Genomic DNA, 14238 nt, shown 5'->3' on the forward strand with positions numbered 1-14238 from the left:
TCTTAAATGATCTTCGAATAATCCGTTTAGAATAACGGATGATAAGTTTTTAGCATTATTCGGGAATATGTCGTCAAAGACAATTTTAATAGATGAACCGATGGTTTGTATGGGTAGAATACTAGGAAGGGAAACATTTAAGGGGTCCAGCAAATTTTTGACCATAACAACCTGCGGGGTGTGAAATTTAGACCAATGGACACCGAAAAAGGAGGTCGGTTGACAGCAAAAAATAGACATAGATCGGTGAAACTCTGATTCATATATCCTTAAGTACGTCTGAACGGTTAGAATTTGTAATCTATATATCAAGGGTGGAATCTGGGCTTCAAGGTAGAGCACATTGTTTGCAACAAATTTTGGAAGTCCCATACAAAAACGAAGCGCTTCTCGCTCCAAAAGAACAAGCGGTCGAATTTTATAAGCTGCTGATCCAGAAAACAAGACTGAACCGAACTCTAAAATTGGACGCACATACATAACATAAATCATTAAAAGGACATCTCTCCGCATTCCAGACCTGGGACGACTAATTCGGCGCAACATGCCCACGGCCCGAGCCCCTTTCGTAGCAATATGGTTAATGTGGGGCTGCCATGAAAGATTACCATCATAAGTGACCCCTAAATACTTTAATGATTTAACCTGTGGTATTATTTGTTGCTGGTACATTACAGACAGACTTACAGAATCTTTTATATTAAATACGAGGACTGCGCTTTTGTTGACATTTAATGTGAGACGCAAGCCACACAACCAATTCTCAATAGAGTTTAGGTACGTTTGCAAGTGGAGATAAAGGGATTGAATATCCGATGCAGTTGCAAAAAACGCAATATCATCAGCATATACGTAAGTGCGAACGTCATGATTAACAGGTATTGAGCTGAGTAGTATATTGAAAAGGACTGGTGAAAGGACTGCTCCTTGCGGCACTCCCCTGGCTTGCTTATATCTGCCAGAATGGACGCCATTTAATGCACAGTAAAACTCTCGGTTTTGGAGGAATTCGGATATCCAGGCTACTAAATAATGTGGAAACTGAAGAGATTTTAATTTTTGCAATAGAATGCTATGCTCAACGCTATCATAGGCCTTGGCTATATCTAGCGTTATCAAGGCAGCATGCATTTTTTGGCGCCGCGCTAGAAGAACTCGACTCTCGAGATCAGCATGCGCATTCCAGATGGAACATTTTTGACGGAAACCAATTTGGCAAGGACTGAGGATATTTTCTTTATTCATGAATTCCGAAACACGTATAAGTATGACTCTTTCAATTAATTTTACAATGTTTGATGTTAATGCAATTGGTCTTATATTATCAATAGACAAGGCACCGCCTTTATTCTTAAGTAAAGGAATTATTTTGGCAAGTTTCCATTCTGGGTGTATCCAAGCATGTTTAATGGAATAATTTACTAGCTCTAATAACGTCTGAGGTGACTCGTCAAAAAGAATTTTTAACATTTTTGAAGTTACTTTATCAGGACCGGGAGCAGCGGCTGGTAATCTCATAACTATTGGAGTAAGCTCAGAAACGGAAATTTGAGGATCATAATTAACAGGTTCCATTGGCATTACAGATATCGAGCCCGAAGGTAGTGCAGACGAGAAACGTTTCTCCAGTCCTTTCGCAATTTTTTCAATTGTGTCTATTGCTTCATGGGGAGTCAAAATAAAGGAATGTAGATTTTGTGCTTGCGGAATCTTTTTCCGCGAGCGTAAAAAACCAAAAAGTGCAGTTCGATTGCCTGATTTAGAGAGGAAATCAAAATGCTTTGCATCATACTCGTCCTTCGCTTTTGCAACTGTACGTTTAAATGTAGCTGCAATGAACTTGTAATCCTGCCAGTTTTTCGGGCACTGGTTGTGGAGAAGCTTTTTCCATGCCGCCTTTCTACGTCTGTAATCTCGGGAACAATCAGCATTCCACCAAACAGCTGAAGTATTCACCTTTGAGCTCCGTACCAAGATCTCAGACTTCTTACGGCAATCCTCAATCACCGAGCATAAGCGTTTTGATTTTTGTTCTTCATTCGTGTTAGTCAATGATTCAAGATTAGAGCGTAACGTTGACTGAAAGTTATTATAGTTGATAAATGACCTCAACTGAGAAGTCGCTGGAGTTACAGGGTGATTAACCTCAAACGCAATCGGTATGTGGTCACTAGAGGTGCCACAATCAAGTGTTGACCAATTATTAACGAAGAGACTGGGAGAGGTAAAAGTTAAATCTAACACAGATTGACTGTGTTTTCTTATAAAAGTGGCCGAACCCGAATTTCTACAGGAAAATTTATTATTTGTTACCCAATCCCAAAGACGCTTGCCACAACTATCTGTCTTGTAGCCCCATGACACATGATGCGAATTAAAATCACCAGCCAGAAGAACTGAGTTTCGACAATTAACTAATAGCAGATCTAGAGGTTTTGTATCTTGTACACCGCTAGGGAAATAAGCATTCACTAATGAAAACGGACAGTGCCCTGGAATTTCAAAGTCTAGGGCCAATAACTCACAATCTATAGAAGATAACTGGAAAGAAATCCTAGCCCTGTGACAGAATTTTGTACAGACAAATATAATTAAACCTCCTCCTTTTGATTGGCGATCTTGTCTGAATGAATTATAATTTTGTAAATAGAAATGCTTTTCAGCTGTTAGCCAAGTTTCTTGCAAAATAATTATATGTGGATTATATTGAGAAGAAATGTAAACTAAATCTGTTGAAGCTGTTAGAATTGAACGACAGTTCCACTGGATAACTCTTAGTGCCCCTATGATTGTGGAATCTTGGCAGCCGCAACTGCCTGCCCCAAAATATTATCCTTTGGCTTTAATGTATGCTGATGTTTCTTTGATTTTGGTTGGGACCGCGGAGAAGAATGATTGGACATGGGAGACCCACACCGTTTTAAAATTCTTACATCTGATTCTACCATCTCTGCGTCATTAATGTTTTCATCGTCATCTGGAGGAGCAGCCCTGTTAGGCGAAGCAACAGCAGTGCTTTCAAGCGGTTGAGAGCTTTCAGAGGGCATATTTGCTATGAAAGGGGCTGTTCCTGATTGCAGGGCTTGCGTTAGCTGAACTGCCAGAACGTTAGAAAAACACTCTGTGACAGTAGAAATTATTCGGTCGACCATTTTAGTCATTGATGATTCCACTGCAGTCATTATTGCCTTTGAGATTGATGCATCCAGAGGCACACCTGATCGGGCTGATACACCTGCATAACCGTGTAATCGTTCCTTAACCTCTGTTAAAGCGTCACGACGCGAACAGCGTTTTCTATCTATTACCTCTAGAATTTGCAGCTCCTGTTTTCGAGATGGACACTCCAAGGAGTTTGCAGCGTGGGCTCCACCGCAAAGGCAGCATTTATCGTTTTGTTGTGAACAAGATGACGAATGATGACCATCGCCACATTTTGAACACCGCACGGAAGACTTACAACCACGAGCACTGTGACCATATCGCCAGCAATTAGTGCACTGCAATGGCTTAGATTTAAGAGGATCCACACGGAAGATCAATGGCCATGCTTTTATCTCTGACGGGCATGAAGTTCCCGCAAATGTGGCAATCACCGACTCTGTTGGTACCCGCGTATTATTAACCTCCCGGCTGCAACGATACACCGCTACCACACCAGCCGCCGAAAGAAGGTCGAGGGTCTCAGCTGGAGTTAAAGAAGAGTCTACTCCTCGGACTATTCCCTTTGTGCATGCAAGATGAGTAGGGATAAAGCTGCTCACCTGAAGCGATCCAAATGATTTGCATTTAAGCAGATCCTTCGCGCAATTGAGATCTGGAGATCGGCACAGTATCCCGCCGCGCCCAAACTGCCTCACTTCTGTGATTGAGTCATACAGGGTAGAGGCTGCCTGGAGAGCAGCTCGAACAGTCCCAGGGTTATTCATTTTAATAAATCCGCCATCCTTGGGCACTAGCGCCACAGGAATGTTTGGAACGCCAGATCGTTGGAACGCTTCCAGAGGTACATCTTGAGGAGTAATGAAAGCCGACCAGGGGGAGCGCCCCTGGCCGGGAGACTGCGTAGACATCACTTTACAGTTACAATCTCTCTGCGAGCGTTATCAACACGGTGAAAAGCGCAAATGCGCAGGGGAAAACAGAAAAAGAGGACTAGCCACCCAATACTTAGCCGAATCACGCCTTCTGCCTTCTGCTGCCTTCTGCAGGTGTCAGAATAGGCTTGGTTGCAGCACCGGTAGCCAACCACTACTGCTTCTGGTGCCGCTCTCCGGCGTGACCTTCGCCCAGTCTTCGCGCGCCTCGCTTCCTCCGCTTCTTCTTCTGCTGCTTCTCAGTGCGCCACTACGCGGCGTAACAATTTCCCCCGGACAAACAATTCTCGTCCACGAGAAAATTAGGCAGATCGAAGATGGCAGCGCTTCATGCGAGCCACGTGAACAACTTGTGTCTTGCGGGATCGGCGGTTATCCTTCGTGACTTTGGCGATAACGTAATTCAGGTCATTCAGTTGGTCCACCACGACGAAGGGGCCATCGTACTTGTAGAGGAACTTCACATAATCCTCGCTTGCAAATAGGCGTCCAAAGCCAGACGTAGCCTCCAGGGTAGTCAGCAACTGCACGATGCTGCAGATCGTAGTGTTCTTTCGAGCGGTTTTGAGCAGTCAGTGTGCGTAAGCGGGATATGCGACGGGCTTCTTCGGCACGGCATAGTATCTGGGAAACAGACGCATCGTCGTTGGGAGGAAATGGGAAGATGGTGTCTAAGAAACCGTGGGAGTTCTTGCATAGAGTAAATAGAAAGGAGAATGGCCGGTAACTTCATGATGTGCAGTGTTATAAGCGTACTTCACATACGGTAGCACTGAATCCCAGTTGAGATGGTCAGACGAGACGTACATGGACAGCATGGTTATCAAGGTGCGGTTGGTGCGCTCGGTGAGACCGTTTGTCTGCGGATGATACGTTGCCGAGTGTCGCTAGTGTGAATCACAAAGTCGGAGCATTTCTTCCACGACATCAGCAGTGAAGTGCCGACCACGATCGCTTATAGTTACACGGGGTGCGCCGTGGCAAAGAATAACGGAATGCAGCAGAAACGACGAAACTCAGCAGCTTTTACGGTAGCGAGAGCAGCGGTTTTCGCGTATCTGGTAAGAAAATCAACGCAGACGTTAACCCAGCGCCAGCCCTCCACACGTAATGTCGGAGCCATTCCTCGACGTCATCTTCGGGCTCACCGTGGAACGTACGCGGCTCTCGCTGGTGGGGAAAGGCCGTCGTCTCTTCAGGTCGTTGTTCATGAGTCTGCGTCGTGCGGGTGGTAGTCATTGAAATGTATTGTTGAGGAGGTAAAGGTGGCGAACCTGCTACACGACGGCTGCGACGAGGTACTGGCGGATCCAGAACATTTTACCCAGCGCCTAGCACCAAATGTAACGGATGAAATGGTTTTAAGGCAGGTGAACGGACGCACACGGCTCAGAAAAACCCGGCACAGTCTGCGCGCGCCTCGCTTCCTCCGCTTCTTCTTCTTCTTCTGCGTCTCAGTTCGCCGCTACACGGCGTAACAATATACATATGCATATACATATACACATACACATACACACACATATATATATATATATATATATATATATATATATATATATATATATATATATATATATACATACATATATTGTAAAAGATGGCTAGGTTGAGACGGCAAGGACAGCGATGCCTTATCTAGCCGGCGCCGCGGGAAGATGATGATTACATGTGCAAATGAAAGTAGATCATGGTATGTGCAATATTTTCTTAGTCGATATTTATTGCCTCAGGGCACCAGTAGGATATGAGATGAAGGATGAATGAATGATTAAATGAATGGAAAAAGGTTGGCTGATTTTATGAAGTCCAGAAGTGAGTGATGATGAGGTCCCTGCGTCCAAGTGATGTATGAGGCAGGATTTGTTGCTGAAAGGCCAGCTATGCTCAGGTGCCGAATCCGTGTTGGTTTGAGTGCTGGGCAGTCCCACAGCAAGTGGTGGATGTCGGCCTCGACATCTTCATTTTTACAGATCGGGCATCCTGTGCGAGGATATATGTGTTGGAAGTGTGACCACGTCCTGGTGACAGCTGGTGTAAGGGCAACACCGACCCGGATCCTCCTAAGCGCAACCTCCTCTGCACGGGTGACACCGCGGGGAAGGGATATCGCACACGCAGGGATAAGTGCACGTGTGCGGCGCCGGAGGTGCTCCTTTCTTGACAAAAGGAGGGTAGCGTCGTCCACTTCGAGGAGCCGTGGGATTGATGCGTCTTGGTTCACGAGGCGGGTTCCTAAGTCAGCTTGACTTTGGGAAGGCAGCAGATCCCGTGGGACCCTCTCAATGCGTATTGATTGTGCGATGTGCGCCGCAAGCTGGTGGATGTCTTGGCAAATTTTAGGGCAGCGGCTGACACGTCGGAGCAGACGTACTGCTTGAAGTGCATCAGTGCGGATGACAACGTATGCTGTAGGGAGCATGGTTATGGAAACCACGGAGCAGAGTGCCTCCTGAACTGCCACGAGCTCAGCGCAGAAAGATTTAAGTGTTCCGAAAGCTGAAACGTAGTTGTTTGATTCAGGCTAGGACTCCGTGGACAGTAGATTGCCGTTTTGCTTCACAGCCTTGCAGGCTTCCATCTACGTACACTACTATGGAATCTTGAGGCAGGTGATTATCTTGCTCTCCAAAATTTCTGGCGAAGCAACGATGCTAAGTTGGCAGACGATAGTCTGCGGATGTCATTTGGCTTGCATACGCCCTCAGTGTTTGCGTGGAATGTGACAAAATGGCCTTGAGTCTACGAGCATCGCGGCGCTGCTGCACCAGTTCATCGATGGTGTAGAGCTGCGCATTCTCTTGTAACGCTATGACCGGTGTGAGTCGTGGAAGGCATGTTATGGTCCTCATAGCTTCTCGATTTACGGCTTCAAGGCGATCCCATTGTGCTCTTGTAAGATGCTGGAACTGGGTCTAATAAACAATACGTGGCTGCAGAACCGCCCTCACTAACTGGCGTGCAACAGACGAGCCAGCGCAACCCGTTTTAGGTGCAATTCGTCTTATTAAACGGCATGTGCAATTGAAGGAAGATCCACGAAAGGCTCACACAATCTGCCCGGGGGGTCGGAAGCAGCCAGCCTGGCCGCTCCTATCCAACCGATGCACCGCGGCGCACAAACGGTTTCAAGCAAGAAACATGAACAATTTTAGTTCCACGGTGGCGTCGATCGGCTGGGGGATCGACAGGCGTGACTTTGTAGGAGGAGGAGGAGGAAGATGAGGAGGAAAGGCAGGGAGGTTAGCCGGTAAAGGAACTGGCTTGCTACCCTGCACCGGGGGGAGAGGGGTAGATGGGTATAAAAGTTGTGGGTGAGAAAGGGATGGGTGATGACAGTACAGTTACATCACAGACATGTCACATCACATCACTTCACAGTCATATCACGTAACATTAAAAAATCATAGCCTTTCGACCAGTCCTGTGCTTTTCATAAAGCGGAGCAGTGCCTGGGAGGCATTAACCGCAGACGATGGCCGTGTCCAGGGACCTAGGATCTTCATTTCAGTTAGTGGGCGTCCATCTAGACGCTCCAGCGCACGACATAGACACTGTCTTTCTTCGCTGTATATAGGGCACCCACAAAGAATGTGGCCTATAGTCTCTTCGCACCCGCAGTTTGTGCATGCAGGGCTATTTGCCATACCTATCACAAAAGAATAAGAGTTTGTAAATGCTACACCAACCCACCAGGCAGCACAGCAGTTTCTTCACATCGGGGTAGGCCAGGTGGAAGCCGCAGCTTCAGGTCAGGGTCCAGGGATTTTAAGCGGCAGTTCGCAAACTGGTCAGAATTCCACAAGGTGACTGTATAACTAACTGGAGAAGTTTGGCTGATGACCTCGTAGGGACCAAGGTAGCGATGGTGGAATTTGTCACTAAGGCACGGAGTGCGCAGTGGTTTATAAAGCAGTACTTCGGCGCCAGGGCGAAAAGAGACCACGCGATGCGTGGAATCCTAGCAACTCTAGCGGTCTTCCTGGCACGCTGCTATGTTGAGGCAGGCAAGATAACGGCATCTGGCCACACGAGATAAGAACTGGGTAGGTACTGATGTGGAGTAGTCGGGCGTAAAGTAGAAGGAAGTGTCGGGAATTGTAGTGGGAGGATGGCCATAAACGAAGAAAAATGGAGAGTAACCAGCAGTCCGCTGTACTGCTGTGTTATAGGCGAATGTGACGAATGGTAGAATAGTGTCCCAATTTCTATGATGTGATGTACATGGAGATCATATCTGACAAGCCCATTTCATTGACTAGTGTGCCTTGTAAAATCATGGAACATGTCATCTACTCACAAATCGTAAACTTCTTGGACCGAAACCATTTTTTTCACCCTTCACAACACGGGTTTCGTAAGGGCCTCTCTTGCGAAACCCAACTAGCGCTTTTCCTTCACGACTTGCACACTAATCTAGACCGTAATATGCAGACCGACACCATCTTTCTTGATTTCGCCAAAGCTTTTGATAAGGTTCCCCACCGCCGGCTATTACTAAAACTCTCAAAGCTGAACCTACCCCCTAATATTCTCAAATGGATTGAAGAATTCCTAACTAACCGTTCTCAGTCAGTCTGCCTTAACGGCCCTCTGTCTACATCTCTCCCGGTTACTTCAGGTGTCCCACAAGGTTCTGTCCTCGGTCCCCTCCTATTCTTAATATATATTAACGACTTGCCCCTGCATGTTTCCTGTAGTATTCGAATTTTCGCAGATGATTGTGTTATTTACCGCACCATTAATAACTGTCATGATCAATACACTCTTCAGACAGAGCTTAACAACGTACTAAATTGGTGTAATAACTGGCTAATGTCCCTCAATCCTAGTAAATGTAATGTCCTTCACTCGTCGTCACAATCCATATCTCTTTCATTATTCAATTTCTAACACACAGATTGAGCAAGTACAATCATATAAATATCTAGGAGTCACTCTCTCTTCTAATCTATCATGGCAGGTTCATGTCGGTAACATCATTTCAGCATCAAACAAAACACTCGGTTTTCTAAAACGTCACCCTTGTCTTGCCCCACCACATGTTAAATTGCTCACGTATAAATCACTTATAAGACCCAAATTAGAATATGCATCCCCCATCTGGAGCCCACATCAAGCATATCTAATCACCGCATTGGAAGCTGTGCAGAATCGTCCTGCCCGATTCATTCATTCCTCATACTCATATGACGTCAGTGTTTCATCCTTGAAAGCTACATCCGGACTGCCGCCCCTCTCTTTACGTCGTCGCATTGCTAGCCTCACCCTTTATCACAAATGCTTTTATTCTCCTCTCAATCAAGCACCGTATATCACCGCCGCATCACTCATATCTCACCGCACCAGTCATCCCCTTCAAGTTGCCCGCCCACTATCACGCACTGCTACGTTTTCAGCTTCGTTGTTTTTACGAGCAGCCACGGATTGGAACGGCCTACCCCATGACATCGTCGCCATCGCTTCAACATCTGCTCTTCAAGAACGCGTAACAGATCACCTTCAATGTTAAATTACCATCGCTGTTTTCCTCACTACAAATGTAATCCCACCCCTTATGTAACACCCCCTGAAATGGGGGCCTTTAAGGAATAAAACTGAACTGAACTGAACTGAACAAGGTGCGATGAAATCGCTCAGTCAGACCGTTAGTCTGGGGGTGGTAGCTTGAGGTTGTCTTATGAAGAATGGATGACGCGTGAAGAACTTGAGCAATGACTGTCGATAAGAAGGCCGTCCCGCGGTCATTTAGGAGCACCCGAGGAGCGCTGTGACGTAATACAATTGATCGCAAAAAGAAATTTGCTACTTCTTCAGCGGAACCAGTCGGTACAGGTGCTGTCTCAGCGTAGCGTGTAAGGTGGTCGACAGCTTTTATAACCCAATGGTTACTCCCATTGGAGAGAGGTAGGGGACCGTATAAGTCAATACCGACTACGTCAAATGGCGTGCCAGGACAGGGAAGAGGCAAGACGGGGCATGAGGAATGTAGAGAAGTGACACTGCAGAGCGAGAAATCAAACAGAAAGGGTCTACTGGTTTCTGTTTGGATAAAAAAAATGCTCCAAAGACATACAAAGATATCTGGCTGATTTTTTCTGGCTTCTTCTAGCAAACATTAGCAACAATATTAGGGTCGTCAGGATTCTTTCCAACGTTTGGACAGCCTCTAAAGACGTAATAAACTTTCAATCAATGTTTTCATACTGCAGAAAGTGGCATATCCCCAAATCAAAAGAGACAGTAAAGCAGCACCACTGCCATCTTGCCAAAGGGCCCACCATGAAGAACGTTCTAGGCTTCGAAAGAAGATTCGATAATATACTCGTAAAACTTGTTCAGAGTTTACGTATCTTTTCTCAAACAGCCTGCCGTAGCCGCATATAATTTCGTTTAGCGCTTTTCTGCCTTGGTCGGCATAGCACTGCTGGTGATAATGTACCTTCTCCATGTACTGTGTTGCAAAATTTTGAAACAAGATATCTTCAAGAGCGGTACCTATGAGATGGCTTATCGGTGCTGATTACTTCCACAATTTTCTTCCTCAACAACAGTGCGCCCTTTTTGTTTTAGCGCACTACATATTAAGCATATCTTTTGATCATATTGTCTGTCCTGCAATGATGTCCTTGTGCTGTAGGGTTTTGTGTATATAAATAAATAATAAATAAATAAACCGTACCGAATACAGAGGAGGCTTGATCTGAAACAGTCTGAGACTAAGTAAAAGTATTCCTACTATGCTTGGAACTAGTTCACAACTGACTGATGGCGCATGGGCCTCTGGACGAATCATGCTCATACTTAGTTCATTGATAATGGAGCCTTCTTAATTAATTTTACATATAAAGATGACGCCTGAAGAGTGCCTGTACCTGACGCAGATGTAGTTCTAGTCTTTCTGGTGATATGTGAGCGGTTTTATTATTTCGTCGTACCTTTCCGATCAATAATGTCTTCAGTTAATGTCTTCAGCAATTTAGACGCGCGTTACATTAAAGAACGTAACGAATCACTTCCATGTCTTGCAACATAATCAAGCCAAAATTAGGCCCTTTGTTTCTTTTAAATTTTCAGTTATCACTACGTCGATCGCTGAATGTAATAGTAATTTTAGTTAAATGAATTTTAAAACATTGGCTCGTATTTTATTTCGCAAACATAATTTTTTTACCAGCTAAAAAGAAACAAAATATATCCGGAAGTTAGTCTAAATAAGAGCAATCTAAGTTTTATAAACTCTACTTGATTACAAAGCAATAGCAATTTGGTATTCTGCGCGAGATAGCTCTTAGCAAAATATCCTCATATTTAAACACTCATCCAGGCAGACAAAATGCGCTGTCAGTTGGTAAGACTGGGTGCGCATGCAAATAATTTTACCATCGCATTACAGAACCTGTACAAAATACTAAAGCAAATGATCCGATTCAGGTAAAGTAAAGACACATGCACCTTCAAAAAAAGCAGTTCATACATACCAGGCAACGTTCTCCATTAGATATTGTACAGTTTTGGCTGGTACAGTTGTACTTGCATCCTATGTAATACTAGCAAAAAAAGTGAAAAAATCAGGTTCTAAACTTTGGTCTGTTTAATGAACAGTATCTAAAATTCAGTGATTGTTATTTTTACAGTTGGTAACAAAATGAACTCCATCAGCTAGATAGGTAACGGTTTGTCTTTTTAGATCTAGAAGTTTTCATGTCCAGTCTACTGAGAATCGCTAATCGCTTGGGCACTGCTGTTTGTTTGATTTACCTGCACTCTAAATCATTCAAGTTGAAAAAGAAAACCGCTCATGCCCTTGGGCGCTCGCCGCGCGCCCTGTGTCACATCAAACCACGGGCCTCTATTTTCCGACAACTCGGCTCGTCGCAGTCGCCGCGCGGCCAACGCTCCTACAGGCGCGCGTCCGCCATTGTCTGGCAACCGCCACAGCTGGCGGCGCCGCAGTACTAAGTCACGCCGCTAGGCTGGTCTCCTCATGCTAAAAAGTCCACTGGGAATCGAACTTTCATCCCTCGGATTCACAGACGCGCGCTTTGCCAACTGAACCACACCCAGCATTTTTATTTCAGCATGGTATTTATTACATGACTTTAGATTCCGCAAACAACTATATACATTATTTACAAAGTAATCAACCTGTAGGCAAAAAGTCCAATTAAAACATACAAAACCACACCACACAAATAGAATCAATTTAGTACAACTTCACTAAAACGGTGGAAACGAAAGACAACACATTAATAATGGCAGCCAATCCGGTTGATAGTCACTATCTTCGTACGTGTTTCTAAGCTGGTGCACCATCTGGCCAAAATGAGTAGCATGGGAGACGAGAGGCTCAGCATTCCGATCCAACACACGCGTTTTGCACAGGCTGTTCAGTCCAAGGAGGAAAATTATGTAAAAGGGTTCTTGGTCATGTCGTGGGTAGCGCCTCTTAATTCTCCTTCTCTAGCGTGAGGGTGATAGTACTGATGATGATAGGCTAGTCAATGGCGCAATTTGAGCGAGCTTGCACTCAGCATTGGACGGGATAGAATTCAAGTAGATTAGATTGAACTGATCTGGTTGAATTGGAAGTACCTAGTCCCTAACTAGTGCTCAATAATCATTGGTCATGACTAAATAGTCATGTGTATTGACAATGCTTGGCTATGAAGTAATAACATGGCGACGTGTTTATGACATCACAGCTGGTTATGACGTCCCGACTTGTGACGACGTCACCAGATGAAGCTACCCCTCACGGCGTGCGATCAAAAAAGCTGAGAGTGACAGAATCGACACAATATTTAGGAAATGCGCCAAGCGAGCACTAGGTCTCCCCATATCCACCTCGACGGAGAAGCTGGAACAAATGAGGATACACAACACATGACAAGAGCTAACTGAGGCAGTCCGCATTGCGCAGCTAGACAGATTAAGTGAAACAGAGACAGAGAGGACCATCCTTGAATAGATTGGCCTCCAATCAGACGAAGGCACACAAGAGAAAGCATCGATTCCACCCGTCAAAAGGAAACCCCTAGTGGTACCACCTTTGCCGAAAAACTGGCACCCGGAGCATACAAAAGAACGTAGAGAACATAGAGCAAAAGCTATTGTAAAACGAATGAAACACAAGGCAGCCGAAGACGTAGCATATGTCGACGTATTGTGCGGAAGGCATGGAGCGGCAGTTTCGGCGGTAGTAGATGGGAACGGCGCACCCAATATTGGGGCTTTGACACGCACCCGTGACACGAGCACAGCGGAAGACGTTGCATTAGCGCTCGCTTGCTTTGGAACGCAGGTAAAAGTAGCCGTTGGCGACAGCAAAACGGCTTTATGGAATTTCGGAAAAGGAAGGGTTTTGGAGGAGGTCAAAGGGATCTTCCTTGCTAACCCCATTAATCGAACAATCTCCATCATATGGATACCTGCACATGAACCTGTCCATGGCAACGAAGCTGCAAACTTGCTAGCCAGAGATCTCTATCACGAGGCGGCAATGGAACAGCGTGACTGGAGGAGAATAAAAGATTGTGCCATGCCATTCGACGGAATCACTGAATTCTGCAAATTAAATCAAAAGAGCTACCCGCTCCCCCGCCCCCGCCGATCGGTCTCTTTCTAACAATGAAGCATGCATTTGGAGGCGGTTACAAGCCGGAAACTACATCTGCCCGGTCTGGATCTTCCTGACACAAACCGGGGAGGAAGAAGATGCGAAATGCAAAAATTGCGGCCGAAAAGGCTGACGAGATCACATTATCTGAGAATGTGCCGAGGCCTGGGAGGTTTGATTTCGGAGTGGAGACCCCGCCGTTCAGCAGCAGGCCAGCCGCCTGGCCGCAGAGGCCATGAACTCCTATACCTTCACTAGTCTTATAGTCTGCGGTGATACTCCAGACCCGCTCCGCTGGCCTGCGTGCCGGGGGCGAGAGATGTAGGGCCCCTTTTCGGTGGAAAATAGAAGTTTGCAATCATGCGATCCATGCGTTCATGTGGCGCCATTCATTTAGTGCTTCCTTGAACTCCACACCAAGCAGCATTAGAAGCAGGCAATACAAAAGGCATCAGTGGTGTTTGAAATCGGTTTTGAGGAAAGAAAAGGAGCAGTCTCTGTCATAATTCTCCATGGACACCA

At 45.6% G+C, this 14238-nt stretch overlaps 1 long non-coding RNA gene across 1 annotated transcript in view; it reads right to left on the bottom strand.

Annotated features, from left to right (window-relative positions):
* LOC146195833 (uncharacterized) overlaps nucleotides 1-14238 on the bottom strand; it is a 48930-nt gene that overhangs the window by 12027 nt on the left and 22665 nt on the right. The window contains exon 3 of the long non-coding RNA XR_014705602.1: nucleotides 11579-11647. This is a non-coding gene — a long non-coding RNA (uncharacterized LOC146195833). The remainder of the gene's footprint in view (nucleotides 1-11578; nucleotides 11648-14238) is intronic.

This window comes from Amblyomma maculatum, chromosome 3 (genome assembly GCF_055883805.1).
Source record: "Amblyomma maculatum isolate TAMU_Amacu chromosome 3, ASM5588380v1, whole genome shotgun sequence".
Lineage (NCBI taxonomy): Eukaryota > Metazoa > Arthropoda > Arachnida > Ixodida > Ixodidae > Amblyomma > Amblyomma maculatum.